Source organism: Anas platyrhynchos, chromosome 3 (genome assembly GCF_047663525.1).
Source record: "Anas platyrhynchos isolate ZD024472 breed Pekin duck chromosome 3, IASCAAS_PekinDuck_T2T, whole genome shotgun sequence".
Lineage (NCBI taxonomy): Eukaryota > Metazoa > Chordata > Aves > Anseriformes > Anatidae > Anas > Anas platyrhynchos.
This window is the reverse complement of record NC_092589.1, coordinates 70494506-70504905: the sequence shown is the minus strand read 5'-3', so window position 1 is coordinate 70504905 and position 10400 is coordinate 70494506. Positions and strand designations below refer to the sequence as shown.

Here is a 10400-nt window from a genome sequence, read left to right as displayed (position 1 = left end):
TGGTCACCTGAGAAAGGTTTCAATCTGTATGCATTATATCAATAATAATTAAAAGGTATATTAACTGCAAAAACACAGTATATATCTCCTCAATATATATTTAATATTGCAAGTGCAATCATCTGTGCCTATATACCTTTCATCCATAGTTGTTTTGGTAAAGTCAGGAAAATTTTCATTGTTGCCCTTGCTATTTTCAGAAATGTCTGCCTAAAATAAACTTTTATTTTCTTTCCACAGGACACCCTTCCTGAGAAGGCCCATAGAGTCATCATCATTTTCCAGTGAGAAGAGCTGTGGCAGCGCAGTACTATAATATCTCTGACATGTGAAGCTGCTGGGAGCGAATTCTCCTCACTAAACGACCTTACATGGTTCAGTAACAATCTGCTGCAGGAATCACTGACATGGATGACTGTTCTTTGACTTTTAACCTCCAGGTAATAGAGATTAAGTGCTACTTGGATGGAGACAATATTTTCTAACATTGAGTTTCTAATAACTACACGATATTACATCACAAAAAATAATGGAGTTTACAATAGAAAGCTACTGCTCTTTTTCTCCCAATGTTACAAGCTGCACTTGTCTCTTGAGGAACTTAATTTATTCAAATACAGTTTCCACAGTCTCCATTTTTTTGAGTGTTTTGTGGTCACACACACACACACACACACACACACACACAAAAAAGACCACTTAATACTCATGAAGCAATATTGTTCTTATCAAACCCCATTAAAATTACACTCTGCTAAGTAGAGACCAGAAATTTTATGGAGACTAGATGGCAAGGGAATTATTATCATTGTTTTCTATAAGAAAAATACAAAAAACATGGCTGATAAATTAGTCATTTTATGCACTTTTTTTGCATGTTCGTGTTTTCACCAGCTAAACAATTTCATGTTTATACAGCAAACCCTTGTTGCTCTTATTAATTGTACTTCTCCTAAAGCATATATTGTTTTTCCTTAGCAATTGGTTAACTTTTCTCTTTTTAAGGAATGTATTCTCTTCTATTTTCCTCAGTGTTGCTCTGGAAGGATTCACTGTATGGGGAAGGAATGAGTTTACTTTCTTGGGTGGATCAGTCTTTGCCTCTCAGCTGAGAAAGGTAGACAAATACTTTTCCTCATCTTGTGTGGGCTGAAATCTGTGCAGTCCATCCCAAATTGATACAGTTTCCTCACATCACATGGACCAGAACAGTCTTCAGGAACCATTCTAAGTTTATTTAAGATCCTTGAGGCACATTTATTTTTCTGTATGGACCATACGTGCAATCTGATAGAGATAGGTCATAAAGGATTCTGTGGTCTCACACTGTTTGCAGTACATCAAGTTACCTCTTGCAGGACTTTATATGTGAGAGATGGGTTGCACAGTGATTTGTTACTGATAAAGGGCCAGGGACTGATGGCTGATTTCATTCACACAGTGGAAGCTTCACCTGGACCAGATCTGGCAGATGAGCTAGCCTGCACTGGAAATCATCCTCAGCTTCAATAGATCAACAGCAAAAAAATATATTTGTTTTCCAGAAGACAAACACACTTACAAATCTGTGCATGTCTTTAACACCTTGACCAGCAATTCCTAGAAGCCACTGTCTGCTGCAGAGAGGAGAAAAGCCTGGTATGCTTAATGTGGAGATGTGCTGGTTGCTACCTCTAATTAATGAAAACTCTACCTTAGCTACATTAATCACAAGCTGGACATTCATTAAACAGCACCAATCAAAAAGCTGTTATTTCTGTATAGCAGAAATATTTTTTTTTGAAAATATATTGTCAATGAGATGACCTGGGGAACCTGGGGGAAAAAGTAACAAAAAAGATAAATCAATAGCATAAATTAAATGGGATGAACCTATGAAACAACTACTTGTCCCTGGCTATAGCCTAGAGTAGAACAAAAGCTGTGTCTCAGACAAAAGTTAAATTCTTAATTGGAAGGAAAAAGTGTACTGTTACCAAACTCGAATATTTAGTAGTAGTCAATAACTTCTGAACAACAAACTCAAACTATAAGTTCATGTACAAGGTAAACATAGTTTATGTTTACACAGTGTAAAGATTTCTGAATTTCTCCAAGTTGCTGAATTTTTTGAGGGATTGGCTCATTACTGCACCCTGGACAGAGAGATTTTTAATGTGGATCACAGGTACCATATTGACATCACATCTACCAATCTGTGTGGAAGGTAAGGAACTTAAGAGGAAATCTAATAGTTATAGAGAAGAAACAGATGAAATGAAGGGCCATTAATATGCACATAATATACAAAATAAGGAAATGTAGGTATCTTCTTTCTATCTTTCTGTTCTTTGTAATACACTTAACATTTATAAAGAAATTTAATCTTCAAGTTGAATACTGAAATAACAGATATCAGACAAATTTCAATGCATTTCTGGATCAGATGCTAAAGTGACAAGGATAAACATTATAGCTCAAATAGAATTAATTTTTCTTCTTTGACACCAGATTCCAACAAGGTTTCCATAGATTTACCTCATTTAGAACTATGCCAATCATTTCAGAGTTAGCAACACATGAAATGGAGATATATAGTACTAGTTAGCACTTGCTATTTAACACATCAGTTGTATCTTACAGATACACAACTTTCTGTCCAATTTTATCCTGACTTCAATGACTTTATATAGGGAAAAATAGTATAAAAAGATAGCCTATTCACCTAGATAGTAATGATATGATGCAATGGTATGATTTTGAAAACATGGAGTTTGAAATGCAAGCTAAAATTTTCAAAAACATTTAAATTAATTTGACAATGACTTCAAGGCCAAGTGTCATATCCAAAAATATCCTAGATGATTAGCATGAGTTTTACAAAGAAGTCAATAGGAGATATATATCAAGTGGCTCTTGACAACAGGTTTTAAGGTACTTTTAGGTTATTTTGCGTCTTTACCAGTTTTTCCATGTTTTTCTTTAAAACCACTTTGGACAGAAGGTATTTTCCGTCTTGTTTGTATCTTCATATTTCAACATGCAAATACTCATTTGACTCTAAATCACAATCAGATGTCTACTAATATTTATCTCTTCAGTTTATTGTTGTCGGGGGAGGTGGGGGGGAGGAAGTGCATTGCTCATGCTCAGCAAATTGAAAGCATAGGAAGATGTTCATAAAAAAAAGAAAAAGAAAGAAAACAAAAAGAGATCATTCCTAACAATGAATATTGCAGACTTCAAGGAGCAAAATGGATGGTTTTAAGATCAGAGAAGAGTGGAAATGGCAAACAGATGTATGAGCCATCATTTTAAATTTTTGACTCAGTGATTTCTCTCAGGAGAAATGAAGAGCTCTGCAAAAGCATTCAGAATAAGCTCATTACCCCTTCCTTACAGCTCCCTTCTCTCCCCTACCCCCAATATATTTCAATATCTCATTGAGAAATGAACATAAAACTCACCTTTGACTTTTCTATCATTTCTAGTGATTTAAGCCTATATTCATTAATTCTTTTTGTACAAGTGATATTTTCCCCAAATCCCAACAGTAAGAAAGTTAATTGTTTTACCTACATTTTCTACTGTCATTTCACCTTTTTCTTTTCTTCTGTTATTATGGATGTCTTATTGTTTCAGTCTTGTAAATGGTTACTTAATATGTGCAAAGAAAGATCTTTAGAAAGGTAATATATCACAAAAAAGTAGACCAAGTTGTTGTGTACTCCCTAAGGGATAACAGACTTCTCTTACACTACACAGAAAATGATGGTTCCTATATTCAGTAGTAAAGTAATGATACTTTATTTTATCAAGTGGAACAGTTAACTTAAACTGGGATGAGTTATACATGTAGTTGTGATTTAAACATTTGCTTTATAATTCATGCCAAATGGGCACAGAAAGTTTAAGAATCTACTGGGCATAAGAAATTACTGTTATCTTTTCTTTTCTCATATGCCCGAGGACACAAAGAGGGCAGAATTCCAACCATCTGAACCAAATGAGGCATGAGATACAGCAAACTATATGACAAATAAAAAATAGATTTTCAAGATAGGAATATTCTGTGTTAGTAGCCTGGTAGGTAAGGAGATGTGAATCTTCAATTCATACATGAAATATTAACATTTCAGAGCCCTAAATCTTTTTCATTTAGTAGTGAATATCACTCTTTACAGTGGAGAAAGTCTGTGACATCTTATGGTATCATTCATTTTAGACACACTGACTTTAATATAAATTGTTGTACATTTTATATAAGAAGATAATTTCAAGCACACATGCTGTGCTTAAAAATGAATAAAATATAGGGAAATATTACAGTATAAGGGTGTGTTTGCATGCCTGTGAATTTTAGAATTACTAGAATTTTAATAATGACTACTTAATTCCATACTTCCACTATTTTATTTTATTTTTTTGTTTGATTCTACATTTTTCTCTAAATAATCTCCTTGTGTGCAGAACAGTCATTCTAATGGAGAGAAGTCATTCTCCTCATCTTTTCTGACAGGCATTGCGCACCTAGTCATCAGAACCAGCCAATCAGTTGCCATTAATTGTCCTATTGCATTGCAAAATAACAATAAATAAATAAATAAATAAAAAGGAAGAAAAAAAATCATACTAGACCCAAAAGTTTCAGCTTGAGCCCTCCTCTGGGGTAGAATCCCAAGCAGATCTGGAGGCCAAAGTAAACAAAGGTGTATTGGATTTGTGTGGCAAGGTTTTGGTAGCAGGGAGCTGCAGGGGTGACCTCTGTGAGAAGGATCCAGAAGCTTCCCCATGATAAGGGCCTGCTGCAAAGGGACCTGCCACTGCCCAGAGCCAAGCCAGTATGTGATGTTTACAGAATCACAGAATCTCTAGGTTGGAAGAGACCTCAAGATCATCGAGTCCAACCTCTGACCTAACACTAACAGTCCCCACTAAACCATATCCCTAAGCTCTACATCTAAACGTCTTTTGAAGACTTCCAGGGATGGTGACTCAACCACCTCCCTGGGCAGCCTGTTCCAATGTCTAACAACCCTTTCAGTAAAGAAATTCTTCCTAACATCTAACCTAAAACTCCCCTGGCGCAACTTTAGCCCATTCCCCCTCGTCCTGTCACCAGGCACATGGGAGAACAGGCCAACCCTCATCTCGCTAGAGCCTCCTTTAATATACTTATACAGAGTGATAAGGTCACCCCTGAGCCTCCTTTTCTCTAGGCTGAACAAGCCCAGCTCCTTCAGCCGCTCCTCATAGGACTTGCTCTCCAGGCCCCTCACCAGCTTCGTCGCCCTTCTCTGGACCCGCTCAAGCACCTCGATGTCCTTCTTGTAGCGAGGGGCCCAGAACTGAACACAGTACTCGAGGTGCGGCCTCAGAGTACTGTGTTTGCACCTCTGGGAAAGCAGATTTAAGAAAGGGAAAGAAATATGCTGTGCAGATGCTGCTGGGAGAGCGAGAAACAGCCCTGCAGACACCAAATTCAATGAAGAAGGAGGGACAAGTGGTGCACCAGGCACCAGAGCAGCAGTTCCCCTGAGTCCTGTGGAGAGGTTGCTGGTGGGGCGGCCCCTGCTGGAGCAGGCTGTCTCCCAGCAGCCCATGAGTCCCACAGAGGAGCAGATCTCTGTAGCAGCACTCTAGGCTGATTCATGAATGCATCCCACCTCTTTTTCAGGCCTAGGTATTTCTCCTTAAAAATAAACAAATAAATAAATAAACAAAGAAACCTGCCAATGAGTTATGCAGAATTAATATTATATAAAATGCACCAGATAGTGTACAGTACCCCACAAATGTCTTAAAAATAATTTATGCTGAATTTACAACAAAACATTTTTGTATAAACAATTGCTGCACTTATTTTAAAGGGTGATCATTTCATTGTAAATAGTTTGCTAAATAAGTACTGAATACTGACGTGCTTGGTTGCTTGGAATGGTTTATGAAAGACTAAATAGGTCTAGAAAAACTGAGAATGCATTTTTATTTATTTATTTATTTATTTATTTATTTATTTATTTGAAGGATGCATTTTGTTACAAAATGCTTAGTAAGTAGAAACACTCACCCACTTGGAATTAAATGTGAAAACTTATTCTAATAATAAATATATTTGCAGGGGATCTGTGAACAACCCTTACAAGTGCATCACTATAAACAACGATTTTGTTGCAGTGATCCTTCACTAAATTGAGGAGTCAGACTCCTCTGCTGTTTAGAAAGCAACAGTTGAACTTTATTATGACTTTTCATGTTTTGTTTACCTCTGTTCTTCTTGGACTTCAAACTAAGATATGGATAATCACTCTAATAAAGCTTGTTGTTTGTTTTCCCTCAGAGAATTTGACTTGAAAAAAGAAAGAGTAAGAAAATTGTTGGGGTGAAGAGGTGATTAGGAGTAGCTGGTAAAGAGTAAATCATGCTTAACCAACCTGAAAGCCATCTATAAATAGCTAACTAACTTTGTGAATTATGTTAGTGTAGTGCATACTGTCTATCCTAACTTTAGTAAGGCCCTTGACAGTTTCTCCCATAACAACTTCATAGTCAAACTGACAAAAATACAGTACATCAATATGGGCTGAAGGCAGGCTTTGCAGAAAAGGCCCTGAGGACTCTGAGGGACAACCAGCTGAACATAAACTAGAAATGTTGTCTTCCAGCAAGGAGAGTCAGCAGTCTCGTGGGCTGCATTAGGAGGGTTACTGCCAGCAGGTTGAGGGAGGTTAACCTTACATGGGAAAAGGCTGCATAGGGTAGTTATGGAGTCTTTCCTTGGAGATATTCAGAATGTGACTGGACAATACTGTAAGCAACCTGCTTTAGCTTGAGCAGGGAACTTGAACTGGATGATCCCCTGAAGGGCCTTCCCACCTCAACTACTCTCTGATTTTGTGGTTCTGTGATTCCTGTGAACTTACAATAGTTTTCTTTAAAAGAAAAGCTGGAGGAAAGTACGAAAAGGAAGAGGAAGAAGGTCAAACTGGGTCATTCTCCATTCTTCATCTTAAAGCTGTTTTGTTATACCAAGGAATGCAAGACTAATAGGCCACAGAAAGAATAAATAAGGACAAATAGCACTATGTTGTCTGTCACCCAGTGAGGGTGCCTATCAAGGACTGTAATAACTGAGATTTCATTCTTAGAACCTTGAAAAGATATAATATTAATTTCTTGTATATTTGACCTGACACAGCTTAATGGTACATAACAGAAATCTAATAATGAAAAAGAATTCCATAGAGAATCTAAAAGCAGGAAATATTAAAGGAACAACTTCTGAAGCACAGAATAAAAAATAGTGCAATATGTCTGCAAATTGATACTACTCAAATTATAAGCACGATACACCAGTTTAAGGGTATATATAAAGTCATTGTTAGACAGCGAGCATGAGGAAACATTTGAAATACCTTTAGCTATGAGATTCAATGTTTTAAGAGATTTCAGAATCTGTATATCCCAAAGAGCTCTATAGAAATCATGACAGTTATATTTAGAAAGCTTTGTGTGCATTGTATGATATCTGCAAGCATAATCCTGTATGTAGAACTAAGTATCAAAAGTAAAGTAAAAACTAACTAGAATGATACTTCCAGCAGCTAACACTAGATTAATGGATAGCAAAGCTGTCAGGAGGTGAAATGGCAGGTGTGCATTTTCGTTGCTAAACTTTAACACCTTTCCCTTCATGTCAATGAAGGTAGCTCATCTATGACTACATTTGTAAGCCTGTTTTCTTCTGTCTGATTTTTTTTTTTTTCCAGTGGTGACCTATTTGTTTTCCACTCCACAATTTTAGTCCTAATTTGTGTTTTAAAACAAGCACAGGCCGATAATTAAAAACAGGACCCTTCATCTAGCTTATCATTGCCTGTTGGTATTGTAGTTTTCAAAGGAGAAAATGCATCCTGGTAATTTATATGCTTTTATGAATGAATAAATTTATTTTAAATTTATTTTATAAAATTGTAAGATGCCTATTTTACTATCTCCTGCTATTAACAAAGATTTTGGCAGGGAACTTCACAGACATAAGCAGAATGTACAAATTTTGGATGCTACATGGGTCTTCTGGGGAATATCACACAGAGTAACTCATCATCCAATTCAGAAAAGAAGGCCTTCACAAGCTTTTGTTACATTCAAAAGCATGGAAAGAAAAATCTGAAAACAGAATTGTTGGATTTCTGAAAACATACCCCAAAACTATGCTGCTTTGTATAACTATTTCGTCTCATTTCTCAGGACTGCAGTCCAGGGAGCAGGTTCAGTCTGTTAAATTTCCTTGGATACTTTCTTACTACATTGCCTGTGGACAAGACACTACACTAGAACAGTAATGATTTTTTTTTTTTTTTTTTTTGAATGCATTGATATTTCCATGATACTTTATATTTTTCTCTGTCTTTTTTTTTCTAATGACTTTTTTTTTTTTTTTTTTTTTTAAGCTTGTATTTATAAAGCATGCATGCTTAGCTGGAGGCAATTCCAGCTAAAAATTAGCTCATTCTGCCTCATTATCCTACCATTTCATGCATCTCTGAAACTCCACATTATACTTTGAAAAGCTTCCTACAGGAGATTTGTTGCCATAAGGCATCAATCAACATATCTTGTGATTAACCTCATACTACAGCATAAAAATATGTCAGAATCTTCCCATGAAAATGGTTTGATGCATACAGCATAGACTTTCAGACATTTACTATGTCAAATTCAATGCATATTTATATTGATCTATGATCTGTCCTGGCACACCGGGCTGGGGGAAAAACATAAAAATAAATTTCACTTAATACAATATGACAAACTGTAGTAAGTGTGAAAAAAACAAACCAAAATCTCTTGGTGTACAGATTTCATGTTGCCTGAAGTCACTGTTATATTTTTGAGTTTGGACATGTCTGGACAGCTGGCTTTCAGAGAAATGGCAAAGTCACGGTGAAGGGAGGAGAGGACACCAGCTGTCGGCAAACAGATGACTATATGAAGAAATGTGATTCTTACCAAGCAGCCAATATAAAAAGAAAAAAATATACCAAAAACATGAAGACATTGTGCATGAAAATAAATAAATAAATAAATATAGAACAAATAGACTAGGACAATAGTATATAATTTTTCAGAGCCTCAGGATAAATGAAGCAATCCTTCTTCATTTAATACCAAATATGCATAATTTTTAAAGAAGCTGAAAACTTGCTTAAAGCATTTTAGACAGTTTCTGATTATCAGCTATGGTTAAATACCCTTTAAATTTTGCATTTCCAATAACTATTTAATTTGATAAGTCAAGAGACTTTGAAGAAAACTTAATATTCCTGGGGTGAAAGGGAAACTAGTATAATTTAAAATTGGGTCAGTGAGAGAGAAAAAAAGTCAATAGTAAGGGTAGTACACTGTTAGTTAGAGAAGAAATAGAACAGTGAGTTGCTCTAAATTATGGCTACAGTCTTTGCTCATTGCATTTATTGTCAATGTGAAAGACTTACCAACAGTCAGATTGCTGATGATATTTCTATTTCCTATTGGCTTCTTTTGTGAAAGATTTTTATGAGCATTTTCCTCAGGACATTCCTATGTTTTGTTTTATCTTCTTTATCTGATATCTGCTCTTCCTTTATTTTGATGGTAGTTTAGTTTAACATCGGGAATAACTCTTTCTATGTAACTGTGCCAAAAGCTGTTTTGTTCTACAGAAACAATTAAACAAATTTCAGCTCCCGATATCAGAAGATATAAGTACTATTGAAATGATGGAGTTTGTACTACTTTACAACCTAAGGAGAGTAAAAATGACCTCACAGTGTCAGATAGGAAATTTGTCCATCCCACATTTTTGTTTTTGCAAGTGGACAAAAGATAGGGATGGAGAGAAGAGTATAAGAACAGGGCACATATGTTGTGCTGTTTCTCCAAAATACTATTTAATGATTTAGGAAGCGGAGGCTTTAATAAGAACTTAATGCATTGAAGTATTTAATAATACCTGATGATTTTTCTTTTCTTTAGTTTTCTTAGTTGCAGAGCTAAAACTGATGTAAATATTTTCATTTACATTAACTGTATCATCTGGGACTGACAGCTTCATTATGAACCCAGGATAATTAAATGTTGCTGCCTCGGAATAGAATTTTGTCTTTTTCTAGACTGCACAGAATTTGGTTTTCTGTTTTGCGGTAAGGTAGAGGCCTTTTAGTGGCAATACAGTTATTGAATATTAATTAATATTGAATATTAATTAATATTCAATATTAATTAATATTGAAGCACTCATTGAAGGAGTGACTAACCCATCTTTCAGTAAGTCTTAGGTACAGCTTCTGGCTTATGGAAACCACACAGATTCCAGTCTGTAACTTGCACACACATAGGAAGTTCTCAGTTCACATAGAACTCACTTGCACGTGCTTGGA

The 10400-nt window shown here is 35.8% G+C and overlaps 1 long non-coding RNA gene across 1 annotated transcript; it reads left to right on the top strand.

Annotated features, from left to right (window-relative positions):
• Positions 1–245: 245 nt before the first annotated feature.
• On the top strand, positions 246–1692 carry LOC140002017 (uncharacterized). Its single transcript, XR_011807867.1, has 3 exons — positions 246–440; positions 1033–1117; positions 1442–1692. It is a non-coding gene; the product is annotated as an uncharacterized lncRNA (long non-coding RNA).
• The last annotated feature ends 8708 nt before the right edge of the window (positions 1693–10400 follow it).